Here is an 11,430-nt window from a genome sequence, read left to right as displayed (position 1 = left end):
ATCATCTCCCCTGTATATAGTATATACCTGTGTCATCTCCTCCTGTGTATAGAATATACCTGTGTCATCTCATGTATATAGTATATATCTGTAAGTCATCTCCCCTGTATATAGTATATACCTGCGTGTCATCTCCTCCTGTATATAGTATATACCTGTGTGTCATCTCCTGTATATAGTATATACCTCTGTCTTCTCCTGTATATAGTATATACCTGTGTGTCATCTCCCCTGTATATAGTATGTACCTGTATGTCATCTCCTGTATATAGGATATACCTGTAAGTCATCTCCTCCTGTATATAGGATATACGTGTGTCATCTCCCCTGTATATAGTATGTACCTGTATGTCATCTCCCCTGTATATAGTATGTACCTGTGTGTCATCTCCTGTATATAGGATATATCTGTGTTTCATCTCCCCTGTATATCAGAGGTGTCAAACTGCATTCCTCGAGGGCTGCAAACAGGTCATGTTTTCAGGATTTCCTTGCATTGCACAGGTGATAATTTAATCACCTGCAGAGAATGATTCCAGCACCTTGTGCAATGCTACGGATATCTTGAAAACACGCATGGCTTGAGGCCCTCGAGGAATGCAGTTTGACACCCCTGCTGTATATAGTATGTACCTGTATGTCATCTCCTCCTGTATATACCTGTATGTCATCTCCTCCTGTATATAGTATATACCTGTAAGTCATCTCCTGTATATAGTATATACCTGTGTCATCTCCTCCTGTATATAGTATATACTTGTAAGTCATCTCCTCTTGTATATAGTATATACCTGTGTGTCATCTCCCCTGTATCTACTAGGCAATATACTACGTGGCTGGGCAATATACTACGTGGCTGGGCAATATACTACGTCACTGGGCAATATACTACGTGGCTGGGCAATATACTATGTCGCTGGGCAATATACTACGTGGATGGGCAATATAATACGTCACTGGGCAATGCACTACGTGGCTGGGCAATGCACTACGTGGCTGGGCAATATACTACGTGAGCTGTGCAATATACTACGTGAATTAGCAATTTTACCGCACTCTCTCAAGATAAGTTATGCACAAAGTTGTGTCATAAATTGTGTCAGTTTATTAATGTGAACTGGGAGCGTAACAGAATATTACAGCATATGCAGTTAACAACGTTTCGGCTCAACCAGAGCCTTTGTCACGTACTCGCTGTGAAAAGAAATGCGCAAAAACATAAAATAAAATAAATAACATAAAAAGATAAGTAAAATAATACATTGTCAAAGGATAATAATGGGTCGTCCTAGATGTCAAACAAGAAGAAAAAGACATGTCCACCAACAAGGACATACGAGGGTGTCCGTAGACATGATGACTCGGGGATCGAGTGTCTGGGTAGAGCATAAGAGATCCTGTGTATCCTGCGGGTAGGGATGGTATAGTGAGTACCAACATTGAAGGTATAGGCATTGCCCGAGAGAGGAAGTGATCAAAACAGGTTGCAGTTACCATATGCGAAAATCACATTACATTCGTATTAACATGATGTTACAGATCAAATATTCTGAGACCGTGGCATAGGCAATTACCTTGTTCCAGCTAACAGATAGTGTGCAGAGAGGTGAAAGTCCCAGCGGTGAGACGTAAGTTCTGCTGAAAATAGTGAACAAGGATTAGCTGGTAAAGAGTAGAGGAATAGTGCCCATAAAAGCTGACAAGATACCTTAAGCAATGTGCTAAGTACGCTATTAGAGTCTCCCTTCTGATGGTGTGGACCTGCTCAAAGCAAACAGTATGTATGTATGTATGTAACACTTCTGTAAGTGTCCAATGTGCGCCGAAGAGAAGACCGGTTATATCAGCTGTTTACCTGCGGTGTCAGGGTATAGAGCGGCGCTCCCGCGCTTTTCTCTGGTGCAGCGTGTGTCAGGTCTGTAGCAGGGACGGCGTGTGCTTGTTAAATCACCGCCGTACCGGAAGTGAATGGCGCGGCTCTGGTTGAGCCGAAACGTTGTTAATCGCATATGCTGTAATATTCTGTTACGCTCCCAGTTCACATTAATAAACTGACACCATTTATGACACAACTTTGTGCATAACTTATCTTGAGAGAGTGCGATGAAATTGCTAATTTATTGTATCAGGGCCTCTGGTCCATTACAACAGCACCTCGCCTTATTACAGGCTGAGTGCACGCCAAATAACCCCTTTTCAATATACTACGTGGACATGCATATTCTAGAATACCTGATGCGTTAGAATCGGGCCACCATCTAGTATAGTATATACCTGTATGTCATCTCCCCTGTATATAGTATATATGTGTGTGTCATCTCCTGTATATAGTATATATGTGTGTGTCATCTCCTCCTGTATATAGTATATACCAGTGTGTCATCTCCCCTGTATATAGTATATACCTGTGTGTCATCTCCCCTGTATATATCTGTGTGTCATCTCCCCTGTATATAGTATATACCTGTGTGTCATCTCCCCTGTATATAGTATATACCTGTGTGTCATCTCCCCTGTATATAGTATATACCTGTGTGTCATCTCCCCTGTATATAGTATATACCTGTGTGTCATCTCCCCTGTATATAGTATATACCTGTGTGTCATCTCCCCTGTATATAGTATATACCTGTGTCATCTCCCCTGTATATAGTATATACCTGTGTGTCATCTCCTGTATATAGTATATACCTGTATGTCATCTCCTCTGTAAATAGTATATACCTGCTGTATGTCATCTCCCCTGTATATAGTATATACCAGTGTGTCATCTCCTCCTGTATATAGTATATACCTGTGTGTCATCTCCCCTGTATATAGTATATATGTGTGTGTCATTTCCTCCTGTATATAGTATATACCTGTATGTCATCTCCTCCTGTATATAGTATATACCTGTGTGTCATCTCCTCCTGTATTAGACCGCGTTCACACGTTCTTTGCTCAGTATTTTTACCTCAGTATTTGTAAGCTAAATTGGCAGCCTGATCCCCAGCCAACAGGAAGCCCTCCCCCTGGCAGTATATATTAGCTCACACATACACATAATAGACAGGTCATGTGACTGACACCTGACGTATTTCCTATATGGTACATTTGTTGCTCTTGTAGTTTGTCTGCTTATTAATCAGATTTTTATTTTTGAAGGATAATACCAGACTTGTGTTTTTTTAGGGCGAGTTTCATGTGTAAAGTTGTGTGTGTTGAGTTGCGTGTGGCGACATGCATGTAGCGACTTTTGTGAGATGAGTTTTGTGTGGCGACATGCGTGTAGCAACTTTGTGTCGAGTTGTATGTGACAGGTTAGTGTAGCAAGTTGTGTGCAGCAAGTTTTGCGCGTGGCGAGTTTTATGTGTGGCGTGTTTTGAGTATGTGCAAGTTTTGTGGGAGGCAACTTTTGCATGTGTTGCAACTTTTGTGCATGTGGTAATTTTTCCATGTGTGCAAGTTTTCCTTGAGGTGAGTTTTGCACGTGTGGCGAGTTTTGCGTGAGCCTAGTTTTGCATGTGGCGAGTTTTGAGCGGCGATTTTTGTGTTTCGACTTTTATGTGGCGAGGTTGGTGTATGTGTGGTATATGTGTTCAAGCACGTGGTAGTGTGTGGCGCATTTTCTGTGTGTTCATATCCCCGTGTGTGGTGAGTATCCCATGCCGGGGCTCCACCTTAGCAACTGTACGGCATATACTCTTTGGTGCCATCGCTCTCACTCTTTAAGTCCCCCTTGTTCACATCTGGCAGCTGTCAATTTGCCTCCAACACTTTTCCTTTCACTTTTTCCCCATTATGTAGATAGGGGCAAAATTGTTTGGTGAATTGGAACGCGCTGGGTTAACATTTCGCCTCACAACATAGACTATGACGTTCTCGGGGTCCAGACGTGTGACTGCAAAATTTTGTGGCTGTAGCTGCGACGGTGCAGATGCCAATCCCGGACATACACACATTCAGCTTTATATATTAGATTAGTGCATCAATGGGAGCTAAACATTTTCCTTCATTTGTTAATATTATGGGTTATGGATTGGAGGAAATGTTGTTTTTTTCCCCAACCCAATCATTTCTTTATACGTGGTGTAGTACGGTCGCTACAGTGACAGTCATTATTTGATCTAGCAATGTATGGACTGTAGCACGCCTCATACAATATATTCCTTCTAAGTCATGGAATGTAGATTTACATACATGAGAGAACAGACCATTTGTTTTTTTGAATATATGTCCGATAGGAGATGTAGAATCTGGCCCCTTTCATATTAAAGGGAACCTGTCACCCTCAAAATCGATGGTGAGGTAAGCTCACCGTCATCAGGGGCTTATCTCCAGCATTCTGGATTGCATTCTGGAATGCTGTAGATAAGCCCCCGATGTATCCTAAAAGAGGAGAAAAAGAGGTTAGATTATACTCACCCAGGGGCGGTCCTGCTGCAGTTCGGATCCGATGGGTGTCTCAGGTCCGGTCCGGAGCCTCCCATCTTCATTCCATGACGTCCTCTTCTGGTCTTCATGCCGCTACGCAGGCGTACTTTGTCTGCCCTGTTGAGGGCAGAGCAAAGTACAGCAGTGTGCAGGCGCCGGGACAGATGAAAGAGACCCGACGTCTGCGCACAACAGGGCAGAGCCGCGGCGTGAAGACCAGAAGAGGACGTCATGGAATGAAGATGGGAGGCGCCGGAGCAGACCTAAGACACCCATTTGACCAGACCGCAGCGGGAGCGCCCCTGGGTGAACATAATGTAACCTCTTTTTCTCCTCTTTTAGGTAACATCAGAGGCTTATCTACAGTATTACAGAATGCATTCCAGAATGCTGGAGATAAGCCCCTGATGACGGTGAGCTTACCTCACCATCGATTTTGGGGGTGACAGGTTCCCTTTAAGCTGGTGGAAATGCACTACCTGAGATTTGCTGCAGTTTATCTGACAAACATGAACCCCCATGCTGCAAAGTAACAGTGCTAACCACTGAACCACTGTGTTTAATATATGTGACTTGTCCTATCTAGGATGGACCATCTAAAAACTAAAAATGAGGAAGCAGGAGCATATTCAGGATTCAACCAACTCATAGGCAGTTAACACTTCCAATTCTTCCAGTGTCTCTAACCATTTTGATATGGTCCATTTTGGAGCCCTTACTGGATTCACCTTTCATGCTGTTGAAAGAGTTAATAACCTGGAGGCAGCAGGAGGCATGCTTTACTTAAAGGGAACCTGTCACCTGAATTTGGCGGGACTGGTTTTGGGTCATATGGGCGGAGTTTTCGGGTGTTTGATTCACCCTTTCCTTACCTGCTGGCTGCATGCTGGCTGCAATATTGGATTGAAGTTCATTCTCTGTCCTCCATAGTACACGCCTGCGCAAAGCAATCTTGCCTTGCGCAGGCGTGTACTACGGAGGACAGAGAATGAACTTCAATCCAATATTGCAGCCAGCATGCAGCCAGCAGGTAAGGAAAGGGTGAATCAAACACCCGAAAACTCCGCCCATATGACCCAAAACCAGTCCCGCCAAATTCAGGTGACAGAGTCCCTTTAAAGGGATTCTCCAATACTTGGACAACTTCTCATACCCCAAGCTTGGCCCCCAAATAAAATAAAGCTTATACTCACCTTCTGCGCCTGCGCCTTTCCGCAGTGCGGTGTTGGCACTCGCTCTCCGCGGGGAGCTTATGACATTGTTGTGACCCCGGCACCCAATCAGCTCTGGCGTTACTGTCCCCGCCTTCAGACAAACATGAAGAGGAAGTCCGAGATCAGCTGCAGCCCCGACTTCATCTTCATGTTCAATTTGTCCAAAGGCGGGGACAGTGACGGCAGTGCTGATGGGGACAACAACAGAACGGGGACCACGGGGAGAGCGACACCATGGGAACGGCGCAGGCACAGGAGGGGAGTATAGGCTTTATTTTATCAGGGCCAAGTGTGGGGTAGGAGAACTGGTTGTCCAAGTAGTGGACTACTTCTTTTATAGGGAAGCCTGCTGGATTTTAATTATATGTCAGATTTAATTTTACATTATTTGCATGAACTAATCATGCTTTTTGTGTACCCATTTATTTTTCATTATGCTTACACCTGAGATGGAGGGGTGCCCAATTATCGAGTATATATCAGTTATGGTTCGACATCACTATGCAGGCATGATTAATTAAGGACCGTGCAGGTCAAAACCGCTCGGCCTAATATGTGTTTGCTGTCTTAGTCCTGTCTGTTAGTACTCATGCGCTATGCCACTGTTTGTATTTTATCATGGATGAATATGCAAATTGTTTATTCATATTTAATTTCCCAGAGGATTGTATGGCCTATAAGTCTCCTTACACTGGCATGTCGGGCATGTCACTCTCCACAAGGAGAAGCAATACTCCTAGGACCCTGACATTGAAGAATAATAAATATGAAAGCTATTATCCTACAAGGGCTGGTGATTGTGTGGGACTCCAGAGTTGTTGGGATGGGGCGTTACGTTGTGCACCAATTACCGGAGCTCAGCTGAATGGAAGAATTTGGGAGAAACAAAGGCCTTTCCCCGTATCCTGAGAGATACATTGTTAGCCGGTATTGATCCACCCATGGTTTATTCTAAATATATTAAAGACCACATTTCATTCGCTTTCCTTCTCACAAGTAACAGTTGTGGCTGATAAGGCACCGGATCTTCACGTTGGGTTTCATCCTTGTTTTAGGATCTGAGTCATTAGGATTTGTCGGTGCATGCAGGGGACTGCGGAGGGTTAACCCGCCCGAACGCCTGCCATGTCTCCTCCCAGCCTGCAGCATGATGGAAGATGTAGTTTAATTGCTGCTCAATGAGACATCATGGATTAAATCCCAACTACAACTGCCATGCTACCCCGGGGCTCCATTCTCTTGTGTATGGTGAGAGGCCGGCTGTCTGCAAGCAGGTAGGACAGCTCTGCTGATCATGGCCCCATTCATCTCCGCTCGAGGCGGCATGACGTGAGAATATGTGCATGTGTCGTTAGTGTGCACGGCGCCCATGGGTCCTGTCACTGGGTATTCCTTATTCTGCCTGATGCCATGCAGAAGGATTTCTGATTACTTGTTTTTACTGGATTTATTCATTGTCTATTATTACTATGTCATCAACATATTCTGTGGTGCAGTACCGCAGAGGCTGCCATTACTCACATCCACTCACAATCAGATGTAGTATCTGGAGCACACATACAGAGGAGGTTAATAGGAAGCCATTAGCCATTATTTGTAGCTTGATGGACCCCAGTACACTGAGCATTAAAGAGGCCGTCCACCTCCTGCAGGTCACCTCTGTGGCCACTGATTAGATGAGCCACCAGCATTTGGGGCACAAGTCCCAGCATATATTTTCCTCATTTCCCCTCACCACAAAAATAAAATGTGAATGGATAAATGTGAGATGCACGGATTTAGCAGCACACGGCTCCCGGCCAGGTATTACAACCACAAGTCTAAAACAGTTGGGATGTGGTGTAAGATGTAAAGAAGACAAGAATGCAATGATTTGGAAATCTCTTCTGGCCATATTGTATTCACCACAGAACAGATTAGAAGGTGAATCTTCAACAGTTTTCATTTTATTTGAAAAAATGACTCATTTTAGAAATTGAAGCAGCAACACATCTCAAAAGTCCATGTCTACTGTAGTGTAGTGTCCACTCTTCTTCTTACAGGAGGCTGTACATGTGAGGAGACAATGGCAGGAGTTGTAGGAGAGGAATGGTCAGGACTGACGTTGGCCGGCTCATTCCCCCAAGCTCTTCTTCTTACAGGAGGCTGTAAATGTGAGGAGACAATCGCTGGAGTTGTAGGAGAGGAATGGTCCGGACTGACGCTGGCCTGTTCAATCCCCTGAACTTTTCTTACAGGAGGCTGTAAATGTGAGGAGACAATGGCTGGAGTTGTAGGAGAGAAATGGTCAGGACTGACGCTGGCCGGTTCAATCCCCTGAACTCTTCTTACAGGAGGCTGTAAATTTGAGGAGACAATGGCTGGAGTTGTAGGAGAGGAATGGTCAGGAGTCAGGACTAACGCTGGCCGGCTCATTCCCCCAAGCTCTTCTTCTTACAGGAGGCTGTAAATGTGAGGAGACAATTGCTGGAGTTGTAGGAGAGGAATGGTCAGGACTGATGTTGGCCGGCTCATTCCCCCAAGCTCTTCTTCTTACAGAAGGCTGTAAATGTGAGGAGACAATGGCTGGAGTTGTAGGAGAGGAATGGTCACGATTGACGCCGGCCGGCTCATTCCCCCAAGCTCTTCTTCTTACAGGAGGCTGTAAATGTGAGGAGACAATCGCTGGAGTTGTAGGAGAGGAATGGTCAGGACTGACGCTGGCCTGTTCAAACCCCTGAACTTTTCTTACCGGAGGCTGTAAATGTGAGGAGACAATGGCTGGAGTTGTAGGAGAGAAATGGTCAGGACTGACGCTGGCCGGTTCAATCCCCTGAACTCTTCTTACAGGAGGCTGTAAATTTGAGGAGACAATGGCTGGAGTTGTAGGAGAGGAATGGTCAGGACTGACGTTGGCCGCCTCATTTCCCCAAGCTCTTCTTCTTACAGGAGGCTGTAAATGTGAGGAGACAATTGCTGGAGTTGTAGGAGAGGAATGGTCAGGACTGACGTTGGCCGGCTCATTCCCCCAAGCTCTTCTTCTTACAGGAGGCTGTAAATGTGAGGAGACAATCGCTGGAGTTGTAGGAGAGGAATGGTCAGGATTGACCCTGGCCTGTTCAATCCCCTGAACTTTTCTTCTTACAGGAGGCTGTATATTTGAGGAGACAATCGCTGGAGTTCACGGAGAGGAACGGTCTGGGCTGACGTCGGCCAGTTCATCCCCCCTTCTTCTGTGAAGTCAAGCAGTGGTGATGGGGGCAGAATGGGGTTCAGCGTTATTCTGCTCAATTACTCAAGGTCTTCCCTGAAATAGACGTCTGGATGTGAATATATGTTGTTCTTAAACCTCCATATAATGCTCAGCAAAGATTGTGCCTTTCGAGAAATGTAAGCAGCCCCTGCCATAAGCACTGAGGCCCCCAACCATCAGAAATGCAGTGTTTAGAACTGTGGCCTGATAACAAGCTGGGTGGTCTTTTTACTTGGCAAGTAGATAAGTTCCCTGAATAATGCGTGAAAAATAAAAGCGCAATACAGATTACACAGAAGTAACTATGAAAATAGCAACGCCTTTCTGGGGAATCTGACAGCAGGATTTCACCCCCAAACCATTTATTTGTCGTTGTAGCTCTCTCAAAGACAAGTCCAGCAATACCTTTACATGGCTGGTCCGTTCCTCCATTACTGAGAAATCCGGGTTTGAATCATCATGCAAGTGAGGGCATAAATCTGAAGCCTCTGTCACTCCAACTCTATTCCCTCTCCAGCAATGCCTCCTCCTGCTTCACTGATGGCTTTTTTGACTGGAGTCACACAACATAGAGGCTGTCAGTCAATCAGGTGTAGGCGGCGCTGGGCAAGGAATAGAGCTGGAGTGACGGAGGCTTCAGATCTACCGTAGTCCTTCAGCCTCATTTTCATATAAAGTCACACGCTGACTTCTCAGTCACAGAGGAACAAACCCGTCATGTTAAGGTGATGCTGGACTTGTCTTTGAAAGAGATATGTGCACATATAAATAGTTTGGGGGTGAGATCCGGCAGATTCCTTTTAATAATAACTGTGCTCCCTGAAGTGCCTCCAAAAGTTAATGCTATGGGGTGACCCGCATACTGATAATTTCCTTGGAAGTACAACTAATAATTCTCCACCAAATTCCTCAATGTATTGCTCCTCCATAGTGCATCCAAAAGTAATGATGCTTCGCTACAGTGCTCATTACTAAAAGTTCCCCCACAGTAATATTGCTCTCCACGGTGTGCCCATGGTAATATAGGAGAGCCCCATAATGCTACTTAATTTCAAGGCAACTTGTTAGGTGATTAATGCTGCCCGAACCTTGTGTATCATGAATCAGGAAGCCTACAACACAGCCAGCGTATAACAAAGAGGACAAAGCCAGCACAGGGAGCTGGTATTATCTGAAATCAAGGGGATGCCATCAGCCAGCACTTAGCAAAGGAGGTGCAAAGGAAGCAGGTTCCATCTTAAAATCAGAACAGATGAGGTCAGTACTTAGCAGAGGGGCAGCAAAAGCAAAGGGAGAAAGATCAGTCTTTGAAACCTTATGTTATGACTGCACAAGCACATGTACATGGGTAATGTACAACCCAGGGAGACTAATATCTGAACCTGACAGATCCCTGTTCAGACTCGAAAAAAGCCCTACCCTGACCCTGATCTGTCCCTACCTTACCACGGAGGATGGGACCCTAAGATCAATGGCGCCCCCACTCGACGGCACATCATCCTGAACGCTCCTACATCCGCTAGTATAGCTATGACTGTCTAGCAACTCACTCAGGAAAATAGGTCATACACTAAAAACTGCAACTCACCCTGCCGGTATAGCTCTCTTAGCTCTACTACACTGGGACAGCTCTCTTAGCCCTACTACACAGGGACAGCTCTCTTAGCCCTACTACACAGGGACAGCTCTCTTAGCCCTACTACACAGGGACAGCTCTCTTAGCCCTACTACACAGGGACAGCTCTCTTAGCCCTACTACACAGGGACAGCTCTCTTAGCCCTACTACCCAGGGACAGCTCTCTTAGCACTACTACACTGGGACAGCTCTCTTAGCCCTACTACACTGGGACAGCTCTCTTAGCACTACTACACTCGGACAGCTCTCTTAGCCCTACTACACTGGGACAGCTCTCTTAGCCCTACTACACTGGGACAGCTCTCTTAGCCCTACTACACTGGGACAGCTCTCTTATCCCTACTACATTGGGACAGCTCTCTTATCCCTACTACATTGGGACAGCTCTCTTATCCCTACTACTCAGGGACAGCTCTCTTATCCCTACTACCCAAGGACAGCTTTCTTATTCCTACTAGGAAAAAGCCTTACTTTGTCTCTGGTCTGTCTGTACCTTACCTCCTAACATCACCTAGTATAGCTATGCCTGTCTAGCAACTCACTCAGGAAAATAGGTCATACACTAAAAACTGCAACTCACCCTGCCGGTATAGCTCTCTTAGCCCTACTACCCAGGGACAGCTCTCTTAGCCCTACTGCACAGGGACAGCTCCGTAGCCCTACTGCACAGGGACAGCTCCGTAGCCCTACTGCACAGGGACAGCTCTCTTAGCCCTACTGCACAGGGACAGCTCTCTTAGCCCTACTGCACAGGGACAGCTCTCTTAGCCCTACTGCACAGGGACAGCTCTCTTAGCCCTACTGCACAGGGACAGCTCTCTTAGCCCTACTGCACAGGGACAGCTCTCTTAGCCCTACTGCACAGGGACAGCTCTCTTAGCCCTACTGCACAGGGACAGCTCTCTTAGCCCTACTGCACAGGGACAGCTCT

Source organism: Ranitomeya imitator, chromosome 2 (assembly GCF_032444005.1).
Source record: "Ranitomeya imitator isolate aRanImi1 chromosome 2, aRanImi1.pri, whole genome shotgun sequence".
Classification (NCBI taxonomy): domain Eukaryota; kingdom Metazoa; phylum Chordata; class Amphibia; order Anura; family Dendrobatidae; genus Ranitomeya; species Ranitomeya imitator.
Note: the sequence above shows the minus strand (reverse complement) of the source record.